Source organism: Arachis hypogaea, chromosome 20 (genome assembly GCF_003086295.3).
Source record: "Arachis hypogaea cultivar Tifrunner chromosome 20, arahy.Tifrunner.gnm2.J5K5, whole genome shotgun sequence".
Classification (NCBI taxonomy): domain Eukaryota; kingdom Viridiplantae; phylum Streptophyta; class Magnoliopsida; order Fabales; family Fabaceae; genus Arachis; species Arachis hypogaea.
In genome coordinates this window covers 112,556,232-112,582,995 of record NC_092055.1, presented here as the reverse complement: position 1 = coordinate 112,582,995, position 26,764 = coordinate 112,556,232, and the positions used below count along the sequence as shown (strand labels likewise).

Sequence of the window (26,764 nt, the reverse complement as noted above, 5' to 3'; positions counted from 1 at the left end):
TTTTTATTTATGGATTGAGTAGTTGTAGTGTTGGTGAAGTAAACTTTAACCATAGAAGGTTTAGGTTTCTTGTACTTGTCAATAATCTATTCTTGGGTCATCAAAAGAGCTTCTAAATCTAGTATAGCATAGTGAGGGTCTTTAGCAGTGACAAGAGTGAAGAAGGAATGATGGTCTTCACCTAATTTATCAAGAATCATATTCATGTACTCTAAATCTCTTAGTGGAGCTTTTACAGTTGCTAAAGAATTAACAGTTTTCTTTATCTTCAAGAGATAATCAGCAATTAAACCATCCTTTTTGATAGTCTTTAATTGAAGTTGTAGTTGTCGAGCTCTTGCTTTTGTTTTGGATACAAAATGAGTATCAATTCTTGACCAAATTTTATGAGCAAAGTGACATCTAATTACACGATGCTGGAAAGAAGCATGGAAGCATATAACCAAGAATTAACATTATAATCATCTATATGCCATTTCTTGTAGGTTTTTAATTCTGACTTATTAACTTAATCTTCAAGGGAATTATATCTCTTAGGGATCTTTTCTTTTTCTAGATGTTCTTGTAGTTCTTGGCCACAGATAGTGAGTGTAGCAAGATGTCTCCATGTCAAAAAATTATTGCCATTGAGTTTTTCACCAAGAAGCACTAAAAAAAGTTTTGAATGTAGTTGTATTGAGCATTGTGGGTGAATTTTGTACCAATGTTGAAGAATCTTCTAGCGTGCTTTTAGCAAAACTTAATGAGCTTGAGGAATTAAGGTCAGCCACATGGATCAATTGAGCTCTTGATACCATGTTCGAATATTGAAGATGATAGAGAGAAGTTGAAAGAAAGTAGAAGTTGAATGTAGAAAGTAAATAATGAGAAAACAAATATTCTATTTTTTTTCTTTGGTAAGAAAAATACAAATATATATATTGGTGCTGCAGAGTTTAACACTAACTCTAACTGAATGATTAATCTTCTAACAAACTTATAACTAACTTCTATTAAGGAGAACTTTCCTAATTAATTCTTATACTCCTAACAACAACAACCAGGATCCTTAGCTGGGTTGCAAAAAGCTCGGCCTCAAAAGAGGAAGAAGTTGGCTTGGCCAAAAAAGGAAAAGTAAAGACACATTCAAACTCTCAAAAGTAGGAGCATCATCGTCATCCTCAGGAATGTAAACAATATGATCATTAACAATTCTCTTGTCTAGATGAATGATAAAGAGGTCGAGGTCAGAGCAAAAACATAGACTTGGGTTTTCACATTCTCTACAACCTCGTCTAAGACCTTGGTGGAGGCATCTTCCAACTTCTCTTACTTTTGTTTGAGCTTTGTGAGGTCCTTTGTCAAACCCATCTTCTCTTGGTAAAGTTAGGTACTTTTCGCCAGGAATTGCTTCCTCTCGTTGAAAGCCTTAGCGCACTCTTCATCGGCCGAGTTCACCATGTCCCTCAGCTTGGCATCGTCCGAATTTATAGCCACTGTCTTGGCCTCCTACAAAGCGTTGGCCTTCTTTAGCTCCTCCACTTCCCTCTTCAGCTTGGACACCTCCGACTTGAGTGCATTTAGAGGTGCTTCCTTCAACTTCATGATTAAGGCAGTGTACACCCCAATAGTTTGAATGTCCCCATTAACAAGCATTTCAATATTCTTTAACATAGTGGGGTCATCCATGGCAATTTTGCTGCCTAAAAGAATGTACTCCTCAATGAATCCAAGCGCGTCAAAGTTCGGGCCAAAGACGCTCTCAAACTTATTGGAGGGAGTTTCCTCTTCCGAGAAGGCCTAGAGGTCGACTCCGAAAACCAAGGTATTGGCGGCAGTTGAGCAGTAACTGTCTTAGATAGAGGGGTAGGAAAGGTTTCCAAAGTTAGTTCAAGAAGAGTGGAGGTCGAGGTCAAGGTCAGGTCAACAGTGAGGCAGGGGCCGCTCTCTCAGCCTCGAGCTGAGCTAGTTGTCAAGTAGTCCTATTCTTCTTTGCTTGCCTCAACTTGTAGTTGTCAGAGTTATTTACCATCTTTTCTACAAAAAAAATAAAAATTTAGCAATAAAAAATTATATAAAGAAGTTCATCTACAAAAAATTAACTACCTCAGTATGAACATAGCTTGGCTTTGCTACCAAAATTTTCTTTTTGGGAAAGTTTGGAGTTTGACTCCAACACTCTTGGAAGAGAACACGATCAATTAATCTTCATCATCCAGAACCTTAAGATCATGCTTTACTATTGTGGATTCTTCTTTTCAGTATAAGTAGAATATATATTGAGACTTCTCATTCATATAGAAAGATTGGGTACCTTCTATGGGTCGGAAGGAAGTCTACTATTATCTTTTGCTAATAAAAGGTTTAGTAAGGTAAAAAAAGTAGAAAAATACTTTCAAAGAAATTGGGAGCTCAAGAGTTTAGCAAACGAGTTGAAATTTTTTCATAAAACCCCACAAGTTAGGGTGTAGCTAAGTAGGAGTAACTCGACAAGACAACAGTACATCCTGCTTGAAGCCAGTAAAAGGAATCCTAACACCAAGCCTAACAAAAAAGACATTCAACATAAAAGGAAGTGGGTTTTTGACATGTCTGAGCGGGCATAACAAACCCATTCCTTGGGTTCGAAAGACTCTAAAGTATGTTTCTCTTCATCCTCCTGTTTAAAGTAGATCGGGTACTTAAGTCGAAATTTTTCTAGGATTTCTTTATCCATTACAGGCACAACCCCTAAAATAGTTATGGCTACCTGGCACACGAATTAGGATTTCACACAGCTTAACTGGCAAGTGCACCGGGTCATCCAAGTAATACCTCAGGTGAGTGAGAGTCGATCCCACGAGGATTGTCAGACTGAGCAACAATGACTATCCAATTGGCTTAGTTAGGCAAACAAAAAGAGGTTTTGATGGTTGAAATTTGCATAAACAATAGACAAGAAATTAAAGAATGCAATTAAAGGGTTTGGCGTAAAATAATAAGAGAAAACAGTTAAGGATTCAAAACTTTTAACTTTTTCTAGATTAAAAGTTCTTACCAACTATTTTAACAATGTATGATTCATTCCATGGCAAACTATAATGAACTAAACCCTAATCTCTTAGTGATTTAGTTTCCTCTAACCTTTATTAACCGCCACTCTCGTGGTCACTTAATTCCGATTAGAAGGTTAAGTTCAAAAACTAGTTTATGGCCCCAAAAACCCTAATTACCCAAAACTAACAAGATTATATCTCATATATTTCAATTAGTTCATGTAATTAGCAATTTATGAGGAATTTATTTTCAACCTATTGTTCAAGCGAGATAACTCTCTTGAGAATCACAAGAACTCAAGTAGAATAAAGGTCATACTCTCGTTCCACCCAGATTCATAAGATTAAGAACAAAAACAATCCTTAAAATTAAATCAATACATTAATTAAAATAGAAAAGTAATAGTTCTAACCCATAGAAATAAACAAAGTTCCTAACCTTAACCGAAGAAGTTTAGCGGCTCATGACTTACAGAGAAAACTAGGGTTCTGAAAAGTGCGGAAGAGAAAAGATCCCAGATACAAAAGACCTTTTCCCTTTTATACTAACCTAATTTGATACAGAAAATAAAATAAAATAATAAACCCTAAAACTAAAAGATATTATTTGTAAACAAAAATTATAAAAAGAAAATAAAATATAACTAATAAATACTAAATCCACTAAAGAAGTCCAAAGAAGGGGAATTCGGTCAGCGCTGCTGGCGTTAAACATTGTATTGGGCGTTTAACGCGCTAAAGGGAGTGAGCTCATGCATGTTTGAGTCCCTTGCTAGCGCTAAACCCAACCCAGGGGTGTGCTGCCAGCTTTTCTATTTTTAGCTCCAAACTCTGTCAAACTGCTTCGAATTTCACCTGAAATCATAAAACACTAAAACAACTCAAAGCAGCATCCAAAGAAGATTTTTGAACTAAAATTAAGTAAAACTAAATAAAATCTAACTAAAAACAACTAGAAAATGATAAGAAAAAGGGTACAAGATGCTCATGTATCACAACACCAAACTTAAACTGTTGCTTGTCCTCAAGCAACCAAAAACAATGTAGGACCAAGAAGAGAAAATGTCTGAGACTTGAGTTGTCATTTAAGCTCAGGTCTAGTTACTAAATGGGGCTAATGATACTCTGATTCTGGATAGGTTTGGCATCTTACTATCCTTTGAAACTCAGAAGCATTGGTATCCTTCAAAACTAGAACTCAGATGATATTATAGATTCTCTTCTTTAGGCTCTAATTGATTCTTGAACACAGCTTTTTCTTTCTTTTCTTTGGTGCTTTGCACCTTGAACTTAGCCGTGACTCTAAGTGTTTTGTTTTCAAGCCTAACTTGATACACAAACACCACAAGTACTTAACTGGAGAACTCCTTGAGTTTAAATTTCTCTTTCTTTTTCTCCCAGAGAGTGGAGCTTAGAGCCTTAAGCATACTCTGTAACAGCAATTGCTCACGACTTTAAGTGTTCAGTCTCAAGGGTTACTTGATATATTACACCACAAGCATATGGTTAGAGAAAATCACTCTTTTGAGCTTTTAGATCAATTTCGATCCTCCTAACCATTGATGCTCAAAGCCTTGAACCTTTTTCTTTTGATTTTTCTTTTCTTTTTCTATTCTTTTACTGTTTGTTTTGCTTCAAGAATCAACTTTTTTCTTATTTCATAGAATGAATAATACTTATTTAAGTTTCTGTTCCTCAAGAACTAATATTCTTAACTCCAAAATCAAGTATGCACAGTTAATTCATACATTCAAAAATAGAGATAGTGCCACTACATCAAAGTAACTAGAAAACTCATAATATATAACTCAAAATCTCATGCATTATACTACTTCCTTTTTCTTTTGATAAATCTTTAAGCTCAGTGGATGATAGATATCCTTTAAACATAAACATAAAGTACTAAAATAAATAACTAACTAGAAAGCAAGGAAATCCTACTAGTGATCATGCAACAAAAAACAGAAAACAGAAATTAGAATAAAATATTGAAAAATAGAAATAAGATAAGGGAGAGGAGAATGAAACTCAACCACCTCAATCATGGTGGCTGCTGCTCCCTCCGGAGAATCATCTCTAGCGCTTCAGCTCCTCTATATCGCGCCCTTGCCTCCTCTGTTCTTCCATCAGTTGGTGGCGGAGAGCAGAGTGATCCTGATGCTCTATCCTTAGCTGATCAACAGATAATGTCAACTCCCCTATGGATGTGGTCAACTGGTTCCAGTAGTCACGGGGAGAGAAATAAACTCCCTAAGGCATCTCCGGTAGATTTTGTGGATGCGGTAGAACTGGCTCCTACTGTGATCCATGCCCGAACTCTCTAGTTTGAACGTGCTCCATACCCTTTTTTGTGATCGGCCTATCAACATCGATCAGGGTATCTTCCACAATGTGAGCTCCAGTTGCTACACATAGGTGGCAGATAAGGTGAGGGAAAGCCAGTCTCACAGAGGTGGAGGTCTTGTTAGCTATCCTATAGAACTCCTGAGGGATCACCTCATGCACCTCCACACCTCATTGCCGAGCATGATACAGTGAATAATCACTGCTCATTCTACTGTAACCTCAAAATGGTTACTCATAGGGAGGATGGAACGTTGGATGAACTCCAACCATCCTCGAGCAACTGGCTTGAAAATATGCCTACCCATCTGGTATGGCTGACCTCTAGAATCCCTCCTCCATTGAGCTCCGGGGAGACAAATGATGCATGAGCATCTTATACCCCTTTTTTTAGTTATTTTTATATTGTCTTTACTTAGATTTTATTAAGTTTTGTTATATTTTAGTGCAAAAATCACTTTTGGATGCTACTTTAAGTTTTTCTTGTGTTTTTATGGTTTTAGGTGAAATTCAAGGCAGTTTTGAGAAGCCTAGATTAAGAACGAAAAATGCTGGCAGCTCCCCCCTGGGCGCTGAACGCCCACCTGGAGTTCAACGCCAGCAGGGGGCATGAGATCAGAAGTGCTTCCCCCTCTCTGGCGTTCAACGTCCAATCCTGGCGCTGAACGCCAGCATGCAGTCTGATAAACCACTATTTTATGGTTTATCTTGTGCTCATTTGAGTGGTTTTTATCAATTCTTTACCCACTTATTCATATGATTTGCATGGTTTTACATTTTCCTTCCTAATCTTGTGCTATGATTGAAAATATGTTTCCTAGGCCTTTAAACTGTCAATTTTAATTATCCTTTATTACTATTCGATGCCATGATATGTGTGTTAAGTGTTTTCAGAGATTACAGGGCAGGAATGACTTAGAAGATGGAAAGAAAGCATGCAAAAGTGGAAGGAATACAAGAAACTGAAGGAACTGCTAAAGCTGTCCAGCCTGACCTTCTGGTACTAAATCTACCATAACTTGAGCTACAAAGGTCCAAATGATGTGGTTCCAGTTGTGTTGGAAAGCTAACATCCAGGGCTTCGCAACAATATATAATTTACCATAGCTTCCTTGACGCCAGGCAACACGAACGCGTGACTTGGCAAAAATGCAATCCACGCAAACGCGTGGACGACGCCTCCGCGTCACTTTGTCGCGACCTGAACATAACAGAAATCGCTGGGGGCGATTTTTGGAATGTTTTTGACCCAGTTTTCAGCCTAGAAAACTTAGATTAGAGGCTATAAAGTGGGAGAATGCATCCATATAACTCATATACAACATACTTCAAATACACAATTTTAGGTTTTAGATGTAGTTTTTAGAGAGAGAGGTTCTCTCCTCTCTCTTAGGATTAGGATTAGGATTTATATTGGGATTTAGGATTTCAACTTCTTCTCAGGTTCAATATTTCTTTTATATTTTTATTTATTCTAATGCTTTTATTCGTATCTGACTCATGTTACCAATTTGGCTTATGAATTCTTCGTATTTAGATTTGAATGTTTTATTTAATATAATTTGAGGTATTTCAGATTTGACTTTGCTTTGCTTTATTTATATGAATGCTTTTAATGTAATTTAGATATTTTCTCCCTTTTGGCTCTGGTTAAGTAATTGGTGACGCTTGAGTTATCAAATAAAGCAGTGGTTGAAATTGGGAGTTGCTGATTAATTTGAGTTCCAATAACTCTAGCCTTTCCAAAGGAAAGACTAGGACTTGAGGATGAAATTAATTAGTCCACTTGACTTAACTAAGTGGGATTAAAACCCAATTCTCATCACCATTGATAAGGATAACTACGATAGGAATTCCAGTTCTCATACCTTGCCAAGAGTTTTATTAATTATTCATTTATTTTTCTTATCAATTAAATTACTTATTCAAACCTTTTAAAAACCCAAAATTCTACCTTTTTCATAGCCAATAATAAATCATACCTCCCTGTAATTCTTTGAGAAGACGACCCGAGGTTTAAATACTTCGGTTATAAAATTTTATTGGGTTTTGTTACTTGTGACAACCAAATTTTTTGTATGAAAGGATTCTCTGTTGGTTTAGAAACTATATCTACAATGCGATTATTTTCATAAAATTCTTTACCGACAGAAATCCGCTCTTTCAAAATGGCACCGTTGCCGGGGAATTATAAACGTGTGCCTTATTATTGGTTATTGTAAATATTTTTTTCAAAAAAAAAAAATTTCAGATTTTTATTTTAAAATTTTTTATCTTATCTTATCTTAGTTTTAAATTTCAAAAATCAAATCTTTTTTTTCAAAAATCATATCTTTTTCAAATTCTTATCTTATTTTTTTTTTCAAAAATCATATCTTTTTCAAAATCTTATCTTATCTTTTTTCAAAAATCATATCTTTTTCAAATATTTTTCTTTTTGTTAGTTTTTGTTTTTATTTTCCCTTACTACTATGAACTCTCACCCCTTTGGCTATGAGTCTGGTTACAATTATGTTGCGGGAAGAGGATATTATAATGACAACTTGCATCAAGGATGGGACAATCAAAGATAGGCGGAGCCACAAGGACTTGATCAACCCTCATGGCAACAACCACCTCCAATGGACTATCAACAGCCATTCTGTGATGCATATCAAGGCAATGGCTATGGTGAGCAACCTTTTGATTACCAACAATCACCACCATATGCCAATGAACTGCCTCCTCAACATGACTTTGGACCACCATACTCACAAGCCCCTTTCCGCCATTTACCTCCATATGACCCTAACCCTCAACCACCATACCAACCACCTTATGAGCCATATGAACCATATATAAAACCACCCCAATTCCAACCCAATTACTCCCAAGAACTACCACCTCAATATTCAGCATCTCCATATCCATCAATCCAAGAGCACTATGATCCTACTTATGATAGCCGAGCGCAACAAGAGTCAAAGGATCGTTTCAAGGAGACAATGGATCGACTCAATGCAACCATTCAACAACTAGGCCAAGCAATAAGCCGACTAGACTCCCGACATCTGGACACTCAAGGAATTCCCATGGCTTCATATGGAGAATCTACTGAAGAACGCAGCATGAAGGAGAAGCTAGAAACTCTGGTGGACAATGAGCAGCATGACTTTGTATTGGAACAATTGGAGGAAGCCGTAATCGTTAAAGCGGAAGAAGTGGTCGAAGACTTAGGAGATGCGGAACCTCCATGGGAAAGCTCAGTCATAGAACCCCCTTCTAAGGAGTTTGAATTTGTTGTTGAGGAGGGTGTACAACCTCCAAGGCATATCCTGGTTGAAGACTTGGAAGAGGTTGATCAAGAGATGGAGATTAAAGAAGACAAAGCACAACCTCTCATGCCCTTGGTAAGTAATAAAGAAGAGATTAATTTGGAAGAAAGCTACCAAGAGGAAGAGATTGAAATTGAAGAAGCTTGCAAAGAGGTGGAAGTTGTCAGAGAAGGACACAAGGGAGTGGAGCTTGCAAATTCATTAGAAATACCTCTCCCAAAGCCATTATCGTCCAACACAACGTTCAAGTGAGTAAAATTCCTATCCCTATCCTTTACTTTCCCACTTGAATATGGGCTACTGGAGACGGATGGTCAACTTAGAGCTCGTTGTGGCATTAAGAGTAAGAGGAAGATGATTAGTGGTTGGAGTTGTCAAGCAAGGTTCAACATGGTTGTATGCTCCAAGTTGAAATGCAAGGTTTGGTGTAAAGCTCAATTGAATGGGTCTAGGAAGCTGTTTGGATTCCTTAGTGATAATTTCAATTGCGTGCCACCCGGATGGAATCATGATAATCAATAAGAAGACGGGTGCAAAAGCAAGGTTTGGGACCCCGGAATTCAGTCTAGCAATCAATACTCTTGGGGCCTTGTCACTTGCTTTAACTTGCTTGAAGGCTTTCTGCGCCTAGTTTGGGATCCTGGAGGCCATTGGAATTCCAAACATTGGTGGAGATTTTTGGATGAATACAAGCACAAGCCACCATAATAAGGAGCTCATCAAATGTCCAACTTAAGGACTTTAACCAAAAGTGCTAGGTGGGAGACAACCCACCATAGTATGATCGTCCCTTTTTCAATTTAATTCTATTTCGTTTTGTTTATTTTTGAGTTTTATTTTATTTTATTGAACCTGGAATTATTCATAATATCTGCATCAGCATCTGCATACTGCATTCTGTATTTTGCATTTAAAAAAAAAGGCACACGACGCGACAGCGTCGCTGACGCGTCCGCGTCATATGTGCGTTGGGAACAAAACAAGATTGAACAGAAAGTCACGCGAAAAGCGTGGCTGGAGGCGTGCCTTCGGCACAAATATGATCACGCGACCGTGTCGCTGACACGTTCACGTCGTTTGCGAAATAGCCTCCCCACGCGTCCGCGTCACCCACGCGAATGCGTGGCCCTGTGAAATTGACGTAAATGGGTGTATGGCAGTAAGTTATGATGGAGTGGGGCTGGAACGGTGCTAGAAGCACAAGCCTTACCACCCGAACGCGTGCCTCATGCGTCTGCGTCGTTTTGCAAATATGGTCATCCACGTGATCGCGTCACCCTAGATTTTTGGCAAAAATGCATTTAAACAGAGAGTTGTGCGTACGCGAGGCTGCTCTCGCGCCACTAGCACAACTCGAGTCACGCGTCCGCGTGCCCCACACGTCCGTGTCACCTGAACTTATCGCACACCACGCGACCGCGTCACCCACGCATCCGCGTCGCCCGCGTCGCACAACTTATCCTGATCAGCGCCAATTATCTTATCTTTTCTTTTCTAATCCTAATTTTTTTTCTATCTTTTCTTCTTTCTTCTTTCTTTCTTACTTCAACTTTTTAACTTCTCATCCCTCTTCACTTCCATTCTATTTTATTTAATTTATTTTCATACTTTCATCCATTGTATTTTAATTTTGGGTATATTTTTCTTTTCTTTTCTAAAATTATTATTTTTTCATTGGTGTTACAATTTTCTCATTCAACTGTTACATCTTTTTGAATTATTCTGGTGCTTCATGACTTGTTTTATTCTAATTGGGTATTATTATTCATAAGTCAATGCTAATTTTTATAATACTGATATTCCTTTTGCATTGATATGCACTTACACTATTTTGCATTACCCACACCCTCTTCCCCATTGTTGCAATTCTTGCACTATTGATATGCCGTATGCTTCTACTGTTTTCTCACTTGCATGTTGTAGCTACCATGTAATTGAGACCCTCATTATTTGGCATTAACCCACCCAGACTTTATTTATTTTCTTATCTTTATTTTTAGGTTATTTTTTCTTTTTTTTCCTTTTCTTTCAGGCTGGCCACCGAGGAAGGGAAATAGAAAACTTTTACATGGGGTAACAGACAAGTCCATCTGTACAATCTTTGGAGAAAAGCGTCAGTTGGAGCAACCCGTCCACTTGCACATCTTAGCATGCACCGAGGACGGTGCAATCTTTAAGTGTGGGGAGGTCGATACCGATCTCTGTGGGTTAGTACCTTCCTGTCTCAACACCAATGTTTTAATTTTCATAGTAGTTCATTGTTGCATTTACATGTTTGATTGCATGTTTGCTTGATTTTGTGCATTTAACCACTACTTGGTTAAAGTAATAATTTCTTTTTCAAGAAACTTTTTATAGCATTTCACTAATTTGAATTAAAACTTTTTATTAAACTTGTTTGAAGAAATATTATACTAGAACATGGTTTAAAGCTCGAACACATAAAACCAGTGAGATTTTGAGCTTATTTGATTGGTTGCATTTTATCAACCAATATTTTATTTATTTGGTGTGTGTTTTTCTCTCTAAAATTGTGATCTTTGTCTTGCTTGATTCTATATTTTCATGGTTTGATGTATGCATGCACTTATATGATTGAGGCCTTTATTTCACTGAGCTTACATACCCATATGGCCTTACCTTTCATTATCCTTTGCAAACCAATTTTGAGCCTATTATACCCCTTTGTTCTTTATTTTAGCACATCATTAACTCTAAGCGAAAAATAATAATGTCCTTAATTTGAATCTTTGGTTAGCTTAGACTAGTGAGAGTGCTCATGAATTAAGTGTGGGGAAAAGTGGATTTGGAAACATTTGGTTTGAGAATTGAGTATGTTAGAATTTTCTGGAAATGTGAAAGAAATGTTTAGGACATGTTCATGCATTCAATAATTTAATCATATGCATTGAGAAAAACAAAACAAAAAAATAAAAAAAATAAAAAAATAAAATAAAATAAAATAAAAGAGAGAAAAAAAGAAAAGAAAAAGAGCAAACAATAAAAAGGGGACAAAATGCCCAAAAGTAAATGGTGAAAGCAATGCATATGTACTGTACTCAAAATCGGATGCATGAATATGTGGAAAACATGGTTAATGGATAGTTAGATGTGGTATTATGATTACATGAATTGTCTAAAGTTAGCTGGAAAAGTTTAAGTTAATTAAGGATTCAGATTTTAGTCCACTTGGCCAAATACAATCCTACCTTGACCCTAACCCCATTACAACCCTTAAAAGACCTCTTGATATATGTATCTATGCATTAAATTTTTGTTGATTGTTAGATGAAAAGCAAGCCTTAGAAAGCAAGGTTAGTAGAGAATTGAGAGAATCGAACCTTAAACATATGAGTGATTAGAGTGTATACACTTCCAGTGAGGGTTCGATGCTCGATTCTTTGTTCCCGGCTTTCACGAGCTATTTTCTTCCGCAAGTTCACTTGTACTTTATTTTGTGATTTGAATTAGTGAAATCCAGTTCATATTTGTTCTTGAAAGATTTATTTACTTTTAACCAAGTAGGTAGAAACATCTTATCATGTAGTTGCATTCATATAGATAGGTTGCATTTCATACATTCTACCATTCCTCTTCACCTGAACGTAACAGAAATCGCTGGGGGTGATTTCTGGGCTGTTTTTGACCCAGTTTTTGGCTCAGAAAACTCATATTAGAGGCTATAAAGTGGGGGAATGCATCCATACAACTCATATACATCATACTTTCAAATACACAATTTTAGGTTTTAGATGTAGTTTTTAGAGAGAGAGGTTCTCTCCTCTCTCATAGGATTAGGATTAGGATTTATATTAGGATTTAGGATTTCAACTTCTTCTCAGGTTCAATATTTCTTTTATATTTTTATTTATTCTAATGCTTTTATTTGTATCTGACTCATGTTACCAATTTGGCTTATGAATTCTTCGTATTTAGATTTGAATGTTTTATTTAATATAATTTGAGGTATTTCAGATTTGACTTTGCTTTGCTTTATTTATATGAATGCTTTTAATTTAATTTAGATATTTTCTCCCTTTTGGCTCTGGTTAAGTAATTGGTGACGCTTGAGTTATCAAATAAAGCAGTGGTTGAAATTGGGAGTTGCTGATTAATTTGAGTTCCAATAACTCTAGCCTTTCCAAAGGAAAGACTAGGACTTGAGGATGAAATTAATTAGTCCACTTGACTTAACTAAGTGGGATTAAAATCCAATTCTCATCACCATTGATAAGGATAACTAGGTAGGAATTCCAGTTCTCATACCTTGCCAAGAGTTTTATTAATTATTAATTTATTTTTCTTGTCAATTAAATTACTTATTCAAACCTTTTAAAAACCCAAAATTCTACCTTTTCCATAGTCAATAATAAATCATACCTCCCTGCAATTCCTTGAGAAGACGACCCGAGGTTTAAATACTTCGGTTATAAAATTTTATTGGGTTTTGTTACTTGTGACAACCAAATTTTTTGTATGAAAGGATTCTCTGTTAGTTTAGAAACTATATTTACAATGCGATTATTTTCATAAAATTCTTTACCGGCAGAAATCCGTTCTTCACAGTCCGTTTCACAATCAATTTGGCCTCCAAGTGGATTTAGCACTTATTAGTTCTATCTTATTTTATCTTTGTAATCTTTATTTTAAAATAATATATTTTAGGCTAACATTTATTATTAGGTTAGTACTTAAAGGAGAAGATTAATTAGCTTTAGGATCTTCATCCTCCCGCATCTTTTCAAAACCCTATTTTCTTTGTAAGTCATGACCAACTAAACCTCCTGGTTAAGGTTAGGAGCTCTGTTTATTTCTATGGATTAAAATTATTATTCTTCTATTTTAATTAATATTTGATTCAATTCTAAGGTGTTGTTCTCGTTCTTAATCTTATGAATCTGGGTGGAAGGAGAATATGAGCCTTATTCTACATGAGCTCTTGTGATTCTTGATGCGTGAGCATCTTGTCAATCTTTTCCTAGTGAATTTGCATCTAAATTATTGAATTTAATTAAGAATTAATTATATTTTAGCCACTATGGATGCTATTTTGAGTTTTGTACAATACTGTTTATTTTAGGTAGCATTTAGCGGAATTTGATGGAGTTTCTGCAGAGAAAGAGAAGAAGTCAAAGAGATGACCAGCGAATACCGACGCGGACACATGGCTCACGCGACCGCGCAGAATGGAGGACATCGCAATGACACGATCGCGTGCCCGACGCGAACGCGTGGACTGGAATCTGCACAAATGACGCGAACGTGTGGACGACGCGGACGCGTCACATGCGCCACGTGCAGAAAAATGCTGGGGGCGATTTCTGGGCTATTTTGACCCAGTTTCTAGCCCATAAAACACAGATTAGAAGCTGCAGCATGGACAATTCAAGTGGTCCCCATCCATCCATTGAAGATTTGATTATTTAAATTAATTCAAATTTAAATTCAAATTTTAATTCTAGGAAAAGATATTATTTTAATTTTTAGTTTTAGATATTAGATTTTAAATTTATTATGATTAGTTATAAAAGGAGGAAGCTTTCCTTCCTTTGGAGAGGTCCAGGGGAGATTCCACCTCATCCCATCAGGGGAACATAATTGACAATCCTAATTTTCTCTCTTTTCTATGAGTAACTAAACCTCCACTGTTAAGGTTAGGAGCTCTGTCTATGGATTAATTTTATTGCTTTTTCTATTTTAATTCATGTATGAATTTATAATTTAAGAATTGTTTTCGCTCTTTATTTTATAAATTTGGGTGGAACGGAAGTATGACCCTCTTTCTATTTGAGTTCCTGTAAAACTTGGAAAAGCTCTTTACTTGAACAACAGCTTGAAAACATATTCTCCTAAATTTTAATTATTTGGACTTAACGGAATACGTGACATATAATCCTTTTATTTTTGTGTAATTAGAATTTTTGTGGCATATAAACTGGAATTTGATTATCACCCTCTAATTGGAATTAATTGACCAAGGAATTGGCTGTTGATGAATTTTAGAGGAGACTAGGAAGGTCTAAGGAATTAGGGTCTAGTCACATATAGTTTGCCATAAATTAAATCCTACATGATTAAAATAGTTAGTAAGAAAAATTAATCCGGGAAAATAGATAACTCTGAAACCTTAACTGCCTTCTCCATATTTTATTCCCAACTTATTTATTTTACTATTTTATTTTCTACACGATTGAATATTCAAATACTTTTTTCTGTTTGTCTAACTAAGCCTATCAAACGCTATTGTTGCTTAATCCATCAATCCTCGTGGGATCGACCCTTACTCACATAGGGTATTACTTGGTACGACTCGGTGCACTTGCCGGTTAGTAAGTGTGGTTGTAAATTACCGCTCCAAGTTTTTGGCGCCGTTGCCAGGGATTGACTGTGATTAACAACTATTTGTTGTTTGATTGCTTAGATTAGATAATTTTTTTATTATTATATTTTTTATTTTATTTTATTTTATTATTTTTTATTTTGCATTTTTTTAAGTTAATTTTTTTCTTTTCTTTTACGTTAATTTTTTTCCTTTACGTTATTTACTTTCTTTTCCTTCTCGTTTATATCCCCCCTCCCCTATTTTGTTTTTCATTTTTTTATTTTTATTAATTAAAAAAAATAAAAATAAATAAATAAATAAATAAAAATAAAAATATATATTTTGATTTATTTTCTTAATTTCTGAATTTAAGTTTGGTGTCACTCAGTTAATTTTATTTTAAATTTTTCTGTTTATTTTTCTTTTTAAATTTTCGAATTTTCGTTATTTATTTATTTAGTATTTTTTATTTTATTATTTTACACAGGTTACCTCACAGGGACTTCTCTACACTCTGACATAGAGAGTCCCATTTTTTCTTGTTTCCTGCTTGTGTATGCGCAGAAATAGAGACAAATAACATCTCTTAGACTTTGATCCTGAACCTGAAAGAACTTTCAGGTGACGTTTACAACAAGCAAGACTTTGCAAGGCTGCAGAATCCACTATGGCAAATAATAATGATAATGCCAATATGGTAAATCCGAATGGGGATGATCAGCAGAGAAGAGTGCTTGGCTCTTATTCTGCCCCTACTGCAGATCTCTATGGAAAAAGCATTGTGGTGCCTCCTATAACTGCAAACAACTTTGAGTTGAAGCCACAATTGGTCACCCTGGTGCAACAAAACTGCTAGTATCATGGACTTCCTCATGAAGATCCAAATCAATTTATTTCTAATTTTCTGCAGATATGTGATACTATGAAGATAAATGGAGTAAACCCAGAGGTGTACAAACTCATGCTTTTCCCATTTGCTCTGAGGGATAAAGCAAAGCTATGGCTAGATTCTCAATCAAAAGAGAGTTTGAATACTTGGAAAAAGGTTGTTACAGAGTTTCTCACTAAATTTTTTCCACCAAAGAAGCTGACTAAGCTTAGGTTTGAGGTTCAGACCTTCAGGCAGAAGGACGGTGAAACTCTTTATGAAGTGATGAGCGGATAATTTATACGCTTTTTAGCATTGTTTTTAGTATGTTTTTAGTAGAATCTAGTTACTTTCAGGCATGTTTTCATTAGTTTTTATGTTAAATTAATATTTCTGGACTTTACTATGAGTTTGTGTGTTTTTCTGTGATTTCAGGTATTTTCTGGCTGAAATTGAGGGACTTGAGCAAAATCAAATTCAGAGGTTGAAGAAGGACTGCTGATGCTGTTGGATTCTGACCTCCCTGCACTCAAAATGGATTTTCTGGAGCTACAGAACTCAAAATGGCGCGCTTTCAATTGCATTGGAAAGTAGACATCCAGGGCTTTCCAACAATATATAATAGTCCATACTTTGCTCAAGTTTAGATGACGCAAACTGGTGTTCAACGCCAGCTCTATGTCCAATTCTGGCGTCCAGCGCCAGAAACAAGTTGCAAAGTGGAGTTCAACGCCCAAACTGGCACCAAAACTGGCGTTCAACTCCAGGAATGACCTCTACACGTGTAACACTCAAGCTCAGCCCAAGCACACACCAAGTGGGACCCGGAAGTGGATTTATGCATCAATTACTTACTTCTGTAAACCCTAGTAGCTAGTTTATTATAAATAGGACTTTTTACTATTGTACTAGACATCTTGGAATCTTTGGAATCATCTTTGGACAGCTGGTTCTTAGATCAGAGGGGCTGGCCATTCGGCCATGCCTGGACCTTTCACTTATGTATTTTCAACGGTAGAGTTTCTACACTTCCTAGATTAAGGTGTGGAGCTCTGCTGTTCCTCAAAGATTAATGCAAAGTACTACTGTTCTTCTATTCAATTCATCTTATTTCGCTTCTAAGATATTCATTCGCACTTCAATCTGAATGTGATGAACGTGACAATCATCATCATTCCCTATGAACGCGTGCCTGACAACCACTTTCGTTCTACATTAGATTGAATGAGTATCTCTTAGATCTCTTAATCAGAATCTTCGTGGTGTAAGCTAGAATGATGGCGGCATTCAAGAGAATCCGGAAAGTCTAAACTTTGTCTGTGGTATTCCGAGTAGGATTCAATGATTGAATGACTGTGACGAGCTTCAAACTCGCGAGTGCTGGGCGTAGTGACAGACGCAAAAGGAGGGTGAATCCTATTCCAGTATGATCGGGAACCTCAGATGATTAGCCGTGCTGTGACAGAGCATTTGGACCATTTTCACAAGAGAAGGGGATGTAGCCACTGACAACGGTGATGCCCTTGCATAAAGCCAGCCATAGAAAGGAGTAAGACTGATTGGATGAAGACAGCAGGAAAGCAGAGGTTCAGAGGAACGATTCCATCTCCATACGCTTATCTGAAATTCTCACCAATGATTTACATAAGTATTTCTATCCTTATTTTATTAATACATTTCGAAAACCCCATTACTATTTTATTTCTTCCTGACTGAGATTTACAAGGTGACCATAGCTTGCTTCATACCAACAATCTCCGTGGGATTCGACCCTTACTCACGTAAGGTATTACTTGGACGACCCAGTGCACTTGCTGGTTAGTTGTGCGAAGTTGTGAACCATGGTATTGGCATCATGTTTTTGGCTCCATTACCAGGGAAAGAAAGAGCAATGAAATTTACATAATCAAGGTGTAATCACAATTTCTGCGCACCAAGTTTTTGGCGCCATTGCCGGGGATTGTTCGAGTTTGGACAACTGACGGTTTATCTTGTTGCTCAGATTAGGTAATTTTCTTTTTGTTTTGTTTTCAAAAAAATTTTTCAAAAATCTTTCAAAAATTTTTCTTTTGTTTTCGAAAAAAAACAATAATAAAAATAATGTTTTCAAAAATAAATTATTCTATAGCTTCAAAACTTTCAAGAATGAATTCTAGAGTTTCATGGTAACATGTTGAATCCTATCTGGCTGAAAAGCCATACCCAAACTCCTTTGGGATTGGTCTTCAACTAATCACCTCAATGGATGTAAATCCATTCTAAAGCTTGACTGGCTATTAAGCCATGTCTAACCCTCAGATTGGAGCTTTAGAGCATAAGATTCCTGGAATTCATATTAAAAATTTTGAATCCCTATTTTTCTTTTTTTTTCAAAATGATTTTCGAAAAAAAAATCATAAAATCATAAAAATAAAAAATATTTCTTGTTTGAGTCTTGAGTCATGTTATAAGTTTGGTGACAATTGCATCTTCATCTTGCATTTTTTCGAAAATTTTCTTGCATTCATAGTGTTCTTCATGATCTTCAAGTTGTTCTTGGTAAGTCTTCTTGTTTGATCTTTGCATTTGCATATTTTGTGTCTTTTCTTGTTTTTCATATGCATTCTTCAATTCTTAGTGCCTAAGCATTAAAGAATTCTAAGTTTGGTGTCTTGCATGTTTTCTTTGCATTAAAAATTTTTCAAAAATGTGTTCTTGATGTTCATCATGATCTTCATAGTGTTCTTGATGTTCATCTTGACATTCATAGCATTCTTGCATGCATTCATTGTTTTGATCTAAAAATTTCATGCATTGCATCATTTTAGTGTTTTTCTCTCTCATCATAAAAAAATTCAAAAATCAAAAAAATATCTTTCCCTTTTTCTCTCTTAAAATTTCGAAAATTAGATTTGACTTTTTTAAAAATTTTTAAAATCTAGTTGTTTTTATGAGTCAAATCAAATTTTCAATTTAAAAATCTTATCTTTTTCAAAAATCAAATCTTTTTCATTTTCTTAGTTATTTTCGAAAATTTTAAAAATATTTTTCAAAAATCTTTTTCTTATCTTTATCTCCTAATTTTCGAAAATAACATCATCAATTAATGTTTTGATTCAAAAATTTCAAGTTTGTTACTTACTTATTAAGAAAGATTCAAACTTTAAGTTCTAGAATCATATCTTGTGATTTCTTGTGAATCAAGTCATTAATTGTGATTTTAAAAATCAAATCTTTTTAAAAACTAATTTCTATCATATCTTTTCAAAAATATCTTCTTATCTTACCTTTTTCAAAAATTTGATTTCAAAATATCTTTTCTAACTTCCTAACTTCTTCTCTTTTCAAAATTTGTTTCAACTAACTAACTAACTTTTTGTTTGTTTTTTATCTTTTTCAAAACCACCTAACTAACTCCCTCTCTCTCTCTAATTTTCGAAAATATCTCCCTCTTTTTCAAAAATTCTTTTTAATTAACTAATTATTTTAATCTTTCATTTTAAAAATTTTCGAAAATTACTAACCTTTTTCTAAAACTATTTTCGAAAATCATTAACTCTTTTTCAAAAATTATTTTCGAAATTTTCCTCTCTCATCTTATTCTATTTATTTATTCATCTACTAACATCTCTCCCTCACCCACCAAAAATCCGAACCCTCTCTCTCTCTTTCTGAGTTCAGATTTTTCTCTTCTTCTTTTCTTCTACTAACAATAAGGAACCTCTTTACTGTGACATAGAGGATTCCTCTTCTTTTCTTGTTCTCTTCTCTTTCTTATGAGCAGGAACAAGGAAAAAGGCATTCTTGTTGAAGCTGATCCAGAACCTGAAAGGACTCTTAAGAGGAAACTAAAAGAAGCTAAATTACAACAATCTAGAGACAACCTTATTGAAAATTTCGAACAAGTAAAGGAGATGGCAGCCGAACCCAACAACAATAATGCAAGGAGGATGCTTGGTGACTTTACTGCACCTAATTCCAATTTACATGGAAGAAGCATCTCCATTCCTACCATTGGAGGAAACAATTTTGAGCTGAAACCTCAGCTAGTTTCTCTGATGCAGCAGAACTGCAAGTTTCATGGACTTCCATCTGAAGATCCTTTTCAGTTCTTAACTGAATTCTTGCAGATCTGTGATACTGTTAAGACTAATGGAGTAGATCCTAAAGTCTACAGGCTCATACTTTTCCCTTTTGCTGTAAGAGACAGAGCTAGAATATGGTTGGACTCTCAACCTAAAGACAGCCTGAACTCTTGGGATAAGCTGGTCACGGCTTTCTTAGCCAAGTTCTTTCCTCCTCAAAAGCTGAGCAAGCTTAGAGTGGATGTTCAAACCTTCAAACAAAAAGATGGTGAATCCCTCTATGAAGCTTGGGAAAGATACAAACAGTTGACCAAAAAGTGTCCTTCTGACATGCTTTCAGAATGGACCATCCTGGATATATTCTATGATGGTTTATATGAGCTATCAAAGATGTCATTGGATACTTCTGCAGGTGGATCCATTCACCTAAAGAAAACGCCTGCAGAAGCTCAAGAACTCATTGACATGGTTGCTAATAACCAGTTCATGTACACTTCTGAGAGGAATCCTGTGAGTAATGGGACGCCTATGAAGAAGGGAGTTCTTGAAGTTGATACTCTGAATGCCATATTGGCTCAGAACAAAATATTGACTCAGCAAGTCAATATGATTTCTCAGAGTCTGAATGGAATGCAAGCTGCATCCAACAGTACTCAAGAGGCACCTTCTGAAGAAGAGGCCTATGATCCTGAAAACCCTGCAATAGCAGAGGTGAATTACTTAGGTAAACCTTATGGAAACACCTATAATCCATCATGGAGAAATCATCCAAATCTCTCATGGAAGGATCAACAAAAGCCTCAACAAGGCTTTAATAATAGTGGAAGATACAGGTTTAGCAATAGCAAGCCTTTTCCATCATCCACTCAGCAACAGACAGAGAATTCTGAGCAGAATCCATCTAGCTTAGCAAATTTAGTCTCTGATCTATCTAAGGCCACTGTGAGTTTCATGAATGAAACAAGGTCTTCCATTAGAAATTTGGAAGCACAAGTGGGCCAGCTGAGTAAAAGGATCACTGAAATCCCTCCTAGTACTCTCCCAAGCAATACAGAAGAGAAGCCAAAAGGAGAGTGCAAAGCCATTGACATAAGCACCATGGACGAACCTGTAAGGGAAGGAGAGGACGTGAATCCCAAGGAGGAAGACCTCCTGGGACGTCCAGTGCTCAATAAGGAGTTTTCCTCTGAGGAACCAAAGGAATCTGAGACTCATCTAGAGACCATAGAGATTCCATTGAACCTCCTTATGCCATTCATGAGCTCTGATGAGTATTCCTCTTCTGAAGAGAATGAGGATGCCACTGAAGAGCAAACTGCCAAGTTTCTTGGTGCAATCATGAAGCTAAATTCCAAATTATTTGGCATTGAAACTTGGGAAGATGAACCTCCCTTGTTCACCAATGAACTAAGTGATCTGGATCAACTGACACTGCCTCAGAAGAGACAGGATCCTGGAAAGTTCATAATACCTTGTACCATAGGCACCATGATCTTTAAGGCTCTGTGTGACCTTGGTTCAGGAATAAACCTCATGCCCCTCTCTGTAATAGAGAAACTGGGAATCTATGGGGTGCAAGCTGCTAAAATCTCATTAGAGATGGCAGACAATTCAAGAAAACAGGCTTATGGACAAGTAGAGGATGTGTTAGTAAAGGTTGAAGGCCTTTACATCCCTACTGATTTCATAGTCCTGGATACTGGAAAGGAAGATAATGAATCCATCATCCTAGGAAGACCTTTCCTAGCCACAACAAGAGCTGTGATTGATGTGGACAGAGGAGAATTGATCCTTCAATTAAATAAGGACAACCTTGTGTTTACAACTCAAGGATCTCTCTCTGCATCCATGGAGAGGAAGCAGAAAAAGCTTCTCTCAAAGCAGAGTCAACCAAAGCCCCCACAGTCAAACTCTAAGTTTGGTGTTGGGAGGCCACAACCAAACTCTAAGTTTGGTATCAAACCCCCATATCCAAACTCTAAGTTTGGTGTCGGGAGGTCTCAACAAAGCTCTGCACATCTGTGAGGCTCCATGAGAGCCCACTGTCAAGCTATTGACATTAAAGAAGCGCTTGTTGGGAGGCAACCTAATTTTTATTTATCTAACTATATTTTTCTTAGTTATATGTCTTTATAGGTTCATGATCATGAGGAGTCACAAAATAAATATAAAAATTGAAAACGGAATCAAAAACAGCAGAACAAAAATCACACCCTGGAGAAAGCATCTGCCTGGCGTTCAACATCAGAACAGAGCATGGCTCTGGCGCTGAACGCCCAAAATGGGCAGTATCTGGGCGCTGAACTCCCAAAATGGGCATCATCTGGGCGCTGAACACCAGAATTGCACCCTGGAGAAGAGCTGGCGCTGAACGCCCAGAACAAGCATGGTTCTGGCGTTCAACGCCAGAAATGGGCAACAAATGGGCGTTGAACGCCCAAAATGGGCACCAACCTGGCGCTGAACGCCCAGAGTTGTGTGCAAGGGCATTTTACATGCCTAATTTGGTGCAAGGTTGTAAATCCTTGAACACCTCAGGATCTGTGGACCCCACAGAATCACCTCAGGATCTGTGGACCCCACAGGATCGCCACCTACCTCCACTCACTTCTTCTTACCCCTCTTTCACACAATCCCATAAACACTCTTCCCCAAAACCCTTCACCAATCACCTCAATCTCTCTTCCCCATCACCTCTTTACCACTCACATCCATCCACTCTTCCCCATAAACCTACCTCATAAACTCCACCTACCTTCGAAATTCAAAATCAATTTCCCACCCAAACCCACCCTAAATGGCCGAACCTTCACCCCCCTCCCTTCCCTATATATAGCCCTCCATTCTTCCTCATTTTAACACAACACAACCCTCTCTTCTCTTCTTGGCCGAAACACAACCCCTTCTTCCTCTCCTCTATTTCTTCTTCTTCTTCATCTATTCTTTCTTCTCTTGCTCGAGGGCGAGCAAAATTATAAGTTTGGTGTGGTAAAAGCATAAGCTTTTTGTTTTTCCATTACCATTGATGCCACCTAAGACCGGAGAATCCTCTAGAAAAGGAAAAGGGAAGACAAAAGCTTCCACCTCCGAGTCATGGGAGATGGAAAGGTTCATCTCCAAAGCCCATCAAGACCACTTCTATGATGTTGTGGCCAAGAAGAAGGTGATCCCCGAGGTCCCTTTCAAACTCAAAAGAAATGAGTATCCAGAGATCCGACATGAAATTCAAAGAAGAGGTTGGGAAGTTCTAACAAATCCCATCCAACAAGTCGGCATCCTAATAGTTCAAGAGTTCTATGCCAATGCATGGATCACCAAGAACCATGATCAAAGTAAGAACCCGGATCCAAAGAACTATGTTACAATGGTTCGGGGAAAATACTTAGATTTTAGTCCGGAGAATGTGAGGTTGGCGTTCAACTTGCCAAACATGGAAGAGAACGCATGCCCCTACACAAGAAGAGTCAACTTTGATCAAAGGTTGGACCACGTCCTTATGGACATATGTGTGGAAGGAGCTCAATGGAAGATTGACTCCAAAGGCAAGTCGGTTCAACTAAGAAGATTGGACCTCAAGCCTGTGGCTAGAGGATGGTTGGAATTCATCCAATGCTCCATCATTCCCACTTGCAACCGATCTGAAGTTACTGTGGATCGGGCCATCATGATTCATAGCATCATGATTGGAGAGGAAATAGAAGTTCATGAAGCCATCTCTAATAAACTCTACAAAATAGCCGAAAAGTTATCCCCCATGGCAAGGCTAGCATTTCCTCATCTTATTTGCCATCTATGTTACTTAGCTGGAGCTTTCATAGAAGGAGACATTCCCATTAAGGAACAGAAGCCCATCACTAAGAAAAAGATGGAGCAAGCAAGAGAGCCCATTCATGGAACTCAAGAGGAGTATGAAGCTCATCACCATGAGATCCCGGAGATGCCTCAAATGCATTTTCCTCCACAAAACTATTGGGAGCAAATCAACACCTCCCTAGGAGAATTAAGTTCCCATATGGGACAACTAAGGGTGGAACATCAAGAGCACTCCATCATCCTTCATGAAATAAGAGAAGATCAAAAAGCAATGAGGGAGGAACAACAAAGACAAGGAAGAGACATAGAAGAGCTCAAAGACATCATTGGTTCCTCAAGAAGGAAACGCCACCATCACTAAGGTGGATTCATTCCTTGTTCTTATTTCTTCTGTTTTTCGTTTTCTATGTTATGTGCTTATCTATGTTTGTGCCTTCACTACATGATCATTAGTAGTTAGTAACTTTGTCTTAAAGTTATGAATGTCCTATAAATCCATCACCTCTTTTAAATAAAAATTGTTTTAATTCAAAAGAACAAGAAGTACATGAGTTTCGAATTTATCCTTGAACTTAGTTTAATTATATTGATGTGGTGACAATGCTTCTTGTTTTCTGAATGAATGCTTGAACAGTGCATATGTCTTTTGAAGTTGTTGTTTAAGAATGTTAAATATGTTGGCTCTTGAAAGAATGATGACTAGGAGATATGTTATTTGATAATCTGAAAATCATAAAAATGATTCTTGAAGCAAGAAAAAGCAGCAAAGAACAAAGCTTGCAGAAAAAAAATAGAAAGAAAAAGAAAAAGCAAGCAGAAAAAGCCAAAAGCTCTTAAAACCAAGAGGCAAGAGCAAAAAGCCAATAACCCTTAAAACCAAAAGTCAAGGGCAAATAAAAAGGATCCCAAGGCTTTGAGCATCAGTGGATAGGAGGGCCTAAAGGAATAAAATCCTGGTCTAAGCGGCTAAACCAAGCTGTCCCTAACCATGTGCTTGTGGCGTGTAGGTGTCAAGTGAAAACTTGAGACTGAGCGGTTAAAGTCAAGGTCCAAAGCAAAAAAAGAGTGTGCTTAAGAACCCTGGACACCTCTAATTGGGGACTTTAGCAAAGCTGAGTCACAATCTGAAAAGGTTCACCCAATTATGTGTCTGTGGCATTTATGTATCCGGTGGTAATACTGGAAAACAAAGTGCTTAGGGCCACGGCCAAGACTCATAAAATAGCTGTGTTCAAGAATCATCATACTGAACTAGGAGAATCAATAACACTATCTGAACTCTGAGTTCCTATAGATGCCAATCATTCTGAACTTCAATGGATAAAGTGAGACGCCAAAACTATTCAAGAGGCAAAAAGCTATAAGTCCCGCTCATTTAATTGGAGCTATGTTTCATTGATAGTTTGGAATTTATAGTATATTCTCTTCTTTTTATCCTATTTGATTTTCAGTTGCTTGGGGACAAGCAACAATTTAAGTTTGGTGTTGTGATGAGCGGATAATTTATACGCTTTTTGGCATTGTTTTTAGTCTGTTTTTAGTAGAATCTAGTTACTTTCAGGGATGTTTTCATTAGTTTTTATGTTAAATTCACATTTCTGGACTTTACTATGAGTTTGTGTGTTTTTCTGTGATTTCAGGTATTTTCTGGCTGAAATTGAGGGACTTGAGCAAAAATCAGATTCAGAGGTTGAAGAAGGACTGCTGATGTTGTTGGATTCTGACCTCCCTGCACTCAAAATGGATTTTCTGGAGCTACAGAACTCAAAATGGCGCGCTTCTAATTTCTTTAGAAAGTAGACATCTAGGGCTTTCCAGCAATATGTAATAGTCCATACTTTGCCCAAGTTTAGACGACGCAAACTGGCGTTCAACGCCAGCTCTCTGCCCAATTCTGGCGTCCAGCGCCAGAAACAAGTTGCAAAGTGGTGTTCAACGCCCAAACTAGCACCAAAACTGGCGTTCAACTCCAGGAATGACCTCTACACGTGTAACACTCAAGCTCAGCCCAAGCACACACCATGTGGGCCCCGGAAGTGGATTTATGCATCAATTACTTACTTCTGTAAACCCTAGTAGCTAGTTTATTATAAATAGGACTTTTTACTATTGTACTAGACATCTTGGAATCTTTGGAATCATCTTTGGACGCCTGGTTCTTAGATCAGAGGGGCTGGCCATTCGGCCATGCCTGGACCTTTCACTTATGTATTTTCAACGGTAGAGTTTCTACACTCCCTAGATTAAGGTGTGGAGCTCTGCTGTTCCTCAAAGATTAATGCAAAGTACTACTGTTCTTCTATTCAATTCATCTTATTTCGCTTCTAAGATATTCATTCGCACTTCAATCTGAATGTGATGAACGTGACAATCATCATCATTCCCTATGAACGCGTGCCTGACAACCACTTCTGCTCTACATTAGATTGAATGAGTATCTCTTAGATCTCTTAATCAGAATCTTCGTGGTGTAAGCTAGAATGATGGCGGCATTCAAGAGAATCCGGAAAGTCTAAACATTGTCTGTGGTATTCCGAGTAGGATTCAATGATTGAATGACTGTGACGAGCTTCAAACTCGCGAGTGCTGGGCGTAGTGACAGACGCAAAAGGAGGGTGAATCCTATTCCAGCATGATCGAGAACCTCAGATGATTAGCCGTGCTATGACAGAGCATTTGGACCATTTTCACAAGAGGAGAGGATGTAGCCACTGACAACGGTGATGCCCTTGCTTAAAGCCAGCCATGGAAAGGAGTAAGACTGATTGGATGAAGACAGCGGGAAAGCAGAGGTTCAGAGGAACGATTGCATCTCCATACGCTTATCTGAAATTCTCACCAATGATTTACATAAGTATTTCTATCCTTATTTTATTAATACATTTCGAAAACCCCATTACTATTTTATTTCTGCCTGACTAAGATTTACAAGGTGACCATAGCTTGCTTCATACCAACAATCTCCGTGGGATTCGACCCTTACTCACGTAAGGTATTACTTGGACGACCCAGTGCACTTGCTGGTT

At 37.2% G+C, this 26,764-nt stretch overlaps 1 long non-coding RNA gene and 1 other non-coding gene across 2 annotated transcripts in view; both read right to left on the bottom strand.

Annotated features, from left to right (window-relative positions):
• Positions 1 to 3,377: 3,377 nt before the first annotated feature.
• LOC112786841 (uncharacterized) overlaps positions 3,378 to 26,764 on the bottom strand; it is a 43,392-nt gene continuing 20,005 nt past the window's right edge. The window contains exon 4 of the long non-coding RNA XR_003194349.3: positions 3,378 to 3,869. This is a non-coding gene — a long non-coding RNA (uncharacterized lncRNA). The remainder of the gene's footprint in view (positions 3,870 to 26,764) is intronic.
• On the bottom strand, positions 20,154 to 20,261 carry LOC112787164 (small nucleolar RNA R71). The gene has a single exon (XR_003194593.1). It is a non-coding gene; the product is annotated as a small nucleolar RNA R71 (small nucleolar RNA).